We start from the raw sequence: 9,889 nt of genomic DNA, 5'->3' as shown, positions 1-9,889 counted from the left end.
CAGTAAATATTGTTTCATGGAATTGAGTTTCAATTGTATATAACTGTGTGTGTGTGTGTGTGTGTGTGTGTGTGTGTTAGTATGCATTGGGTTGTGATGCAAGAATGTATTTCTTACTTCATCCATCAGCTCATTTTGGCAACAGGATTCCTCCTCTTCATGGGACCTGACTACTACCTTAGTGTCATTAAATGGAGTTTCTTGATTTGATCTTGCAAGTGCTTCAGTGCCACGGATTTATAAACTACACATTCATGTACCAGAGAGTTGGTTCCAGAGCTATCATTTGCAAAATCATTTAACTCTCTCTGACTTTGTAAAAATCAATCCCCAAATCTAGCACTGTTCAAGCTTACTATGAATAATACCTAGAAATGAAAACATGCCCCCACAGTATCAGTATGTTAATGGTCACTAACTGAATTAAGCGCATGGAATAAACATATGCCCTCTAATTTTAAGTTTTCTTAATCACAGACAATCTCATTCTGTAATTTCTCAAACTTGCAGTTCCTTTCCGAGAAAGTACCAATGTACAATTGAACATCAGCTCAGATGATGGATTATTTATCTCAGTAGGAGGAATTTGGTCATCTTTATGCTCAGATCCATATGTAGATTCTGCTATAGATTATCTTTTAGTGGAAGGAGGTTAGGGAAACATTTTTATTCTAAATGCAAAAAAAGTACATATTACTTGGTAGTATCTTAGTGTAAAGTAAAATTGAATAATACATTTAGATTTTAGATTTTTAGGTATAGCATTATTTATACTCCACACAAAATGACTTATAGCTGCATTCATTTATTTAATTACTGTACATATTAAAATGTAAAAAAAAACATTTGCCAATATATTCAGAAGCATAAATCAAAGGAAAGCAGAAATTCCTGACCTATTGCCTTAGTTAGAAATACAGACAAGCTAGTTTATCTTATGAATGATCATATTTAGTAGCTCAACTAATAAGCTGCACCATTTTCTATTCTACAGTGAAAAGAAAATTTGACCACAAACATGATTGAACAGTGAGCACGTGAAAATGTTTATACTGCCCTGAAAAATCGTTTAAAATATTCTGCTTTTCAGGAGTCAGTCTTCTGAGAATAATCTGTCAACTCATTAATGTACTTAAAAGTACCAACTTTAAAAATGAAAAAAAGATTAGGTTGCCTGGGTGGCTCAGTCAGTTAAGCCTCTGACTCTTGATTTCGGCTCGGGTCAGTATCTCATGGTTTGTGGCGTTGAGCCCCTTGTCAGGCTCTGTGCTGACAGCACTGAGCCTGCTTGGGATTCTCTCTCTCCCTCTCTCTCTGCTCCTCCCCCCTTGCACTCTCCCCCTCTCTCTCCAAATAAATAAACTTAAAAAAAATGAAAAAAAGATAAAATATCAGAATTTATGTCCTAAGAAGAATAAGTTACAATAATTTTAGTTATTCTAAGATCCATACTCTTAATACTTCAACTGAGGGCTCATTGTTCTATGTTTGAAGCTTTATGCAATGGCTTTATCCTTTTTCCTATGTAACATTATTGAAAAATGGTGTTCAAATAATCTATAGGGTTTACATACTCACTAAAACTTCACCATAAAATAAATCATTTTGTGCTAAGACAGTTTCTGTGAACAGAGTAGGATTTGAAAACATGCAAAAAATAAAAAGCAAAGACAACAAAGTGAAGTTTTCAATATTCTTGAATGCAAAATTTGTGATTATTCATATCAGACCTAAGGTGTGGTGTATCTTCACCTTCTCTCTTGAGGAGAGGGAAGGGGGGAAGAACAGCTTGTTAAGAAAATGAATAGTGTCTGTCCAGCACTGGGGGAGGACTGTTTGAAACACTTGAGGGGTGTGCAAACACTGAAATTGCCACACAAAGACCACCCTGCTCAACTCAGGTTGGGCTTTGATACGGAAACTATAGCTCACTCCTTCTTTTAATAAAGCAGGATCTCCAGACAGCAACTTTTAGGTACTACTAGTTTATAGAGAAAATAGACTTCTACTTTTCCAGACAGTACGTTCTTCCTAATAAATTTAGATCACAGGTAGTTTTTAGTGCTTTGCCTTGAGCTCCCTTGCAATGCACCAAGGAGGTGTAGTGCATTAGCCTCCCAACCGGTGGATCATTAAAATCAGTGGGTCTGCAGACGAATTTCCAAAATTGCAGACTTTTTCTTCTGTCCCTAAAAATGTCCCTTAAGCTCCCTTTTAACTTTGAAAGGTAATTTTTGGATTAGCATTATCTTGTTACTTGCAAGATGTGAACAGTGACAGTGCTATATATCCACGAGCTGTAGGCTTAGCTGTACATAATCATTTTGTGGGAAATATTTTGTGGCCTCCTAAACAGATACACATAAAGTCAATTTACCCTCTTGAAGATGTTAGCTTTAACAAGTGGACACTGTAATGAGTCCCAGGTATTCAAAGGCTCAAAAAAACATCAATGACCAGCTCAAGGAGAAATTTGGCAAACAGAAATTCTCTATAAAAAGAATGTTCTTGGTGTATCAGGAAAGAGATGGGATTCTCAGAAGGGGTAAATGAAGGTAATTTAATCAGGGAGCTACTTAAAAGAGTGAGGTCAAGGTTATGGGCAGGTAAAAAGGATGGTTGAGCACCTGTATCATCCATTACTCGACTCAAAGCGCAAGGCAAGGAAGCAGTTACTGGATCCGAGAGAGAGAGAGAGCGAGGTAGAGCTAATAGAGAGCTATACCATAGGAGGATTTTCCTATTGAGGAACCAAGCTGCTGATAGCCCATGGTCTGACATTGAATAAATTCCCCAATTCTTTCCCCTGCATCCTTTAATCACTTTCAAGGCCCTCCCAATGGCTAAGCCCAACTAGGGCAAGAGGCAGGGTTGTAAATTGATGCAGCCTATAACTGTCGGCCTCTCAACACTCAGAGCAGAATGGAGATGCTTATGGGATGGGCCTGGAGAAACAAGACTCTCCAGTACCACTCAGATCTCCTAAAACTCGAGTAGCTTGAGAGCTGTTGGTAAAAGAAAAATCACCGAGGAAAAGCATGTCAAGGGCAGTGTCAATGTTTCTGAAAAGGCATTTGTGAAACTTTTGTAATTTCTTCATCAGCCTGATTTCCTTAAGGAAGAGGCCTGGACACCTTCATGCTGAATAAATGGGATGTCTTTTAACTCATGAAAAAAAATGGCCTCCTCATTCTCTCCTTCTCCCCTATCCACTAACTTAGTTTATCCACACTGATGAAAAGATCTGTCATGGAACAGACCAATTGGTTAGTGGTGAATAGTCATAGACTTGAACCTTTTCTAGATCTAAACAACTCTTTACTGGTGCCAAGGCAATAGATTGCTTGACTAAACTCTTCTCAAATGATCAGTGTTTACATATGGGGTGGAAGTGTAGTTAGGGGTCATGCAAATTCTTGTGAAGATAATGCCTTGAAAGGTCTTCAAAAGATTAATCCCAGGCTCGAGATCAACTGCAGGAGAAGCACTTATTTATCCTCTGGAGGGCCATTGTCTCTGGAATTCCTTTCATCCAACAGAGTCCTGGTTTATCTACATTTATCCTTGGGTAAGACAAAATTACAACATACGTAAGGCATCTTTGTTTTGCTTGAACTGTTACAGAGTGATGTAAACACCATCACCAACTGTTATTTACTAAACCCTGACTACAAGGATTTCTACAGAACTGATATTTCCTGCTAGGAGAATAGAATCTTTGTTTTTTTGTTTTTTGTTTTTAAGCAGCTTTAAGGACATATAATTTGCATGCCAGAAAATTCCCTCATTTTAAGTGTACAATTCAGCGACTTTTATAAACTTACAGAGTTGTAAGACCACCACCACAATTTGATGTTAGAATATTTCCATCATCTCATAAAGAAAGACTCCTTGACTTTTACATTTGTGAAACAAGCACAAATAAATGACTCCTTTTTGAGAGCACAATGTAAAAATATGATTATAGATGCTTTAATGTGAACAGTTATTTGATTCGTGGATTTTTGTAACCCAGAATTCCTGAGTTGACAGACTTTGGGGGTAAACATGGTTTCTGTGAGTATACAGCCAAACCATGAAAATGAATGAAATTGTAACTGCATTACTTTTATGTTGCATCAGAGTTTGCCCAAACTAAAGAATTTTTTCCTCCAATAAGAAAAAGAAAATATTTTGATATACGCATCCCTACAAATAATTCTACAAGGCGTGGTCATCATTCTGAGAAATGAGACTGTTTCCCCTTAGGACTGCTAAAGAGCACTGGGGCTTGCAATGTATTTAGATCAATACTCAAGTCAGAAAGAAAGAGCAATTTCTGGCCTGACACAACTGTTTTCAGCAGCAGTCTATATATCAGCACCCAACTTGGAAGCGCCACTCCTCCAGAAAAAGACATCAGTCCAAGCAACTTTCTCCATCAGGCAACTACTTTAGTAGAGGCCCGAATCTCAGAAGAAAACTATGCTACTGTTTCCATGTTCACAACTGAAATGGTCCTTTCTGCGTGTGTTAGTTTCCTAGGGCCACCCTAACAAAGTGCCACTAACTGGATGCCTTCAAACAACAGAAATGTATTCTCTCGTAATTCTAGAGGCTGAGAAATCTGAACTCAAGGTGTCCGCGCCCCCCCCCCCCCCTTACTCTGGACAGAATCCTTCCTTGCCGCTTGCTGGCTTCCAGAGAAGAATGCCCATCCTTGTTTGTAGCCACAGCATTTTCATCTGTCATCACAAGACCTTCTCCCTGTGTGTGTCCCTGTGTGTCTCTGTCTTCACATGGCATTGTCTCTCCTTATAAGGACATCACTCAGACTGGAGTAGGACCTGCCCTCTTCAAATATGACCACATGTTAACTTAATTACATCTGTAAAGAGCTTTTTTCCAAATAAGGTCACAATCCCAGGTGCTAGGGGATATGAGTCCGCCATATCTTTTGAGGAGTCACATTTCAACCTACAGCAATGCAGCTTTTCAGGAATAATCTGTTCCATGCATATGCCTCTATTGTGAAGCTTAAAACATTCCAAAGAGCCAATGAGTCACTCTGAGGTGATATGTCAAGGTTGAAATGAGGTTTTCAAAAGTTAGGCCTCTTCCTACATCGTGTGGGTCCTTTTGCACATAAAGAAACAAACAAAAAAAGCTGAAGGAGAAATTTGTAGTCCTTATCTATTTCAATATCTGAAGAATTTTGTGGAACATACTTCATGTTTATTGAACTAAACATCCTTCATTAGTTCTCTAGTTTTTTAAATGCAGCACACATGCAAATAGTCTGCGATGAAGTCATATGACTCATTTGTTTCTCTTGTGAGTGTGCTTCATAGATGGAGAGAATCGTTTATTTTCCCCTTTGAAGGCAGTATGGGTTTGAAAGAACAGTTTCTATGGAAACAAGAACCACAGGTGGGGTTCCATGAGTTTTCCATGTCTTCTGCACTTGGGCTTTGTCGTCCTACTGGTCATAGTTTTCCTTTTTAGCCTTCTCTGAGCTTTATTGACCCAGATTTGCCTTACAGCCAAATATTAATTTGGTGATTTGGGTAAGTGTTTAATACATATCTACATTTCAATGGTAGCAGAATGTTAAACAGGGCTCTTCCTGTTTGGGTTTTAGCTGAGGCTTAAACCAGAGGTGACAAGTATACTCCTACCTCACATGTGAGGTGCTAACCAACTCCGGCTGCACTTGTACCAGAAGGAGCTTTTGCTACTCACAGCTAAATACCTGATTCCAACTTATAAAGAAGCTTGGAAGTTCAAGAGAGACGACAGGGTTTCCAGGAGGATTCTCTAGAGAGAGAGAGGTCAGAGTATTTGTGAATCTTTCTCATGAGGAGAAGGTAGAGAGGCATATCCTAGTTACCTCTAGTCAAGTGAGGAAGGCTTGAAGGAAGCCATAAAGGAAGTTTCATATGTATCTTCTGGAACTATGGAGTCATGCCTGAGAGTCTCATGAGAACAATTGGCTGGCTGAAGTAACTCAGCAGGGCAGTAGAGGAGAGTGCCGCTCTTGGAAGTCACTGCATGGCCAGCAGACAGAGGCCCAGATGGGGGCCACATATAAGAGTTGTCAGGTTTTTATTTGAGGGGGAGGGGTTCTTCCCAACAAGGCTGATGGAGCTCAAGGAGGCCTGAGCTGAGAGTCTCGAGGTGACTTTGCCAAATAACCAGGGACTGAAGGAGAAATTCCTGGGGACCAGCTGAAGAAGCTGGGAGACAAAAATGAGATCTCTCTAGTGATAGTGAAACTCAGAAGAGTCCAGGAAAATACCCATATGAGAAAAGAGTCACTTTAAACACCTGTCAAACAACAGAAACTGAAAAGTCACAGACAGCTCAGGGGGCGGGAAAGAGCCAGCCCCACAAAACAGCTTTGAATGGCTGTGAGGTAAAAGAATAAAATTGTTTTATGATTTGTAGTATATATTTTGCTTTGTTCTAAAAAAATGACTCAAATATCCTTACGTATAGTGGGGATCCTTTGGTCAGATGGTGATTGCCTTCTTCTCATGTGGAGCCTATGGAGGTCACTTACGAAGTGCTGTTACATGCATCACGCACATGTACACAGATTTTCCAGCATGTGACTACTAAACAACTCTTCCCTGCACATTTCAAGCATGCTGCCTATTAATTAACAAGCATCCATTAAAGGCCGTGTGCTGAGACCAAACACAGCAATTAGAAGCCTGTGTTTAGTTAAGCAGTGGTTTACAACAGCAAAAGCAAGGATTTGGAATTTTCTTCACTGTCCTTCAACGATTCCTCTGATCAGAGAGGTGATGCACAGCACACAATGCAGTTTGTACCTCTCTGTCCTCTGTCCACCATCATTAAAAGTCTTGCCAGGACTCAGAATTTAAGTAGCAGGAGCTCACAAAAAGAACTCAGGTCCTAAAGTGCTTCTTTTCATGCCTGACAGCATGTTTTAGGGCCAGAAGAAAAGTCGTGTCCCTTAAGAAACCACAGAGAGGGGCGCCTGGGTGGCTCAGTCGGTTAAGCGTCCGACTTCAGCTCAGGTCACGATCTCACGGTCAGTGAGTTCGAGCCCCGCGTCGGGCTCTGGGCTGATGGCTCAGAGCCTGGAGCCTGCTTCTGATTCTGTGTCTCCCTCTCTCTCTGACCCTCCCCTGTTCATGCTCTGTCTCTCTCTGTCTCAAAAATAAATAAACTTAAGAAAAAAAAAAAAAAAAAAAAGAAACCACAGAGATATTTCAGTCTCGTCCTATATCCCATTTCTCAGAACATTCTTACTTAGATGTTATGACCTTATCATAGTCTCTAATTCTCTTTATATGTCTCCCTCAAATAAATTCCCCTTTCTAACTTCCCTATTCTGGTAAGTGACAGAATTGTTTTCTTTAGTTACCAGGATGGAAATCATACTCATGTTTTCCTTCTTCCTTCCACTTAGCCTGTAACGTCCAACGGTCGCTCTTTATATTTGCCAAAAAGCTCCCACAGCTGTACCTGTTTTTGCAGTCTTATAAAGTATCACCTGTGGCTGGAATTTGCTCAGTCTTCAAAACTGTTTTTTCAGCTTCCAATTCTCTTCACTTTTGGTTTATTCCACACAGAGCAGGAAAATTACAGTCTCTAACACACAACTTCTGCTTATCACTCTTGTTATTTTAAAAATGTTCTGTGGCTTACCACTGCCCTTAGAATAAATATGAAACTTCAGACAGAACTATAACGCCATCCATGATGCAACCTCTTTGAACTTTGTCAATTATCTACTTTCCTCCTGCTCTGTCAAATGCCTTTATATCCTCAAAGGCAATTTCATTCATTAAAAAAAAAAAAAAAAAAAAAAAATGCCTGTGATTCTGCTACATGCTGGGGACGCAGCAATGAGAATCAGAGACACAGTCCCTGAGTGCATGCCACTTGGAGTCTAGGGCGGTGTGCACACAAGGAAACACGATATGCTACAGGGTAGCAGAGGCACATACCCAGAATACTCAGGCTTGGCTTGCCAGGGAAGGCTTTTCAAAGGAAGTGACATTCACACTGGGGCCTGAAGGCAAAGCAGGAATCCTCCAGCTGAACAATGGGCAAGCAGGACACAAAGGAAAAGACAAAGAATGTGTCAAGATTCAGAGGTGAAACTGAGCATACCCTATTTAAATAACGGAAGGAAAGTTCGCTCTATTGGAATGTAGTATGGCGGTGCCTAAGAAAGGAGAAGAGAAATCCTGAAACCACGATTAGACATCCGGGCTTTATTCTAAGAAAAATATAGAGCTACTGCAGGTTTTTTAAATTTTTTTTTTTCAACGTTTTTTATTTATTTTTGGGACAGAGAGAGACAGAGCATGAACGGGGGAGGGGCAGAGAGAGAGGGAGACACAGAATCGGAAACAGGCTCCAGGCTCCGAGCCGTCAGCCCAGAGCCGGACGCGGGGCTCGAACTCACCGACGGCGAGATCGTGACCTGGCTGAAGTCGGACGCTTAACCGACTGCGCCACCCAGGCGCCCCTGCAGGTTTTTAAAGTAAAAAATACAACCAGCAGATTTGGCTTAGACACTACATTCTGGCTGAAGGGTGCAGAATGGGCCAAGAAGAGAAGCAGAGGGCCGGGTAAGAAGCTGCTTCTAGAACCCAGATATGAGTTTGAGGTGGCCTAGATTTGAGTAGTAGCAGTGAAGATGAATGTAAACCAATAAGACTAAGGAATAGCGGAGGCAGAAGTTACAGGAATTCTAATTAATTGTAAATGTGGTAAGTCAGGGTTGAATCCCAGGCTTCTGTTTTGGGCAACCGCAAGAACGATGGTATCCTTTTCAGGAGCACCCCGGAGATAATGCAGGTTCAGTTCCGGTTTACTGCAATAGAGTGAATATTGCAATAAAATGAGTCAAATAAGTTTTTTGGTTGTCCAATACACGTAAAGGTTATGTTTACACTATACAGTCATCTATTAAGTATGCAATAGCATTAAGCTAACAACATGTATATGCCTTAATTTACAGATACTTTACTGATAGGAAAAAATGCTATCATCTGCACCTGGAGAGAGTTATCATTTTGCTGGTGGAGGGTCTTCACTCGATGCTAATGGCTGCTGATGGATCAGGGTAGTGGTTGCAGAAGGTTGGGGTGGCTGTGGCAATTTCTTAAAATAAGACAGCAATAAAGTTTGCCACATTGAGGGACCCTTCCTTTCATGGATGATTTCTCTGTAGCATTTGATGCTGTTTGAAAGCATTTTACTCAGAGTAGAGCTTCTTGCAAATTGGAGTCAGTCCTCTCAAACCCTGCTGCTGCTGAATCAGCCAAGTTTATGTCACATTCTACCTAAATCCTTTGTTGCCATTTCAACAATCCTCACAGCATCTTCACCAGTAGATTCCATCTCAGGAAATCACTGTCTTTGCTCATCCATAGGATCCAATTCCTCATCTGTTCAAGTTTTATGCTGAGTTTTCAGCAATTCAGTCACATCTTCAGGCTCCACTTCTAATTCTAGTTCTCTAGCTATTTCTACATCATCTGCGGCTACTTCCTCCACTAAAGTCTTAAACCTCATCCATGAGGGTTGGAATCAACTTCTTCCAAACTCCTGTTAATATTGATATTTTGACCTCTTCCCATGAATCACGAATGTTTTTAATGGCATCCAGAATGGTGAATCCTTTCCAGAAGGTTTTCAATTTACTTGGCTCAGGTCGATCAGAAGAATCACTATCTATGGCAGCTATAGCCTTACAAAATGTATTTCTTAAATAATGAAACATGAAAGTCAAAATTACTCCTTGATCCATGGGCTGCAGAACGGATATGTGTTAGCAGGCATGAAAACAACATTAATCTCGTTGTACATCTCCATCAGAGCTCTAGGGTAACTAGGTACATGGTCAATGAGCAGTGATATTTTG

The sequence above is a fragment of the Lynx canadensis genome, chromosome C1 (assembly GCF_007474595.2).
Source record: "Lynx canadensis isolate LIC74 chromosome C1, mLynCan4.pri.v2, whole genome shotgun sequence".
NCBI lineage: Eukaryota > Metazoa > Chordata > Mammalia > Carnivora > Felidae > Lynx > Lynx canadensis.
The sequence above is the reverse complement of the archived record's forward strand: the minus strand, read 5'-3'. Positions refer to the sequence as shown.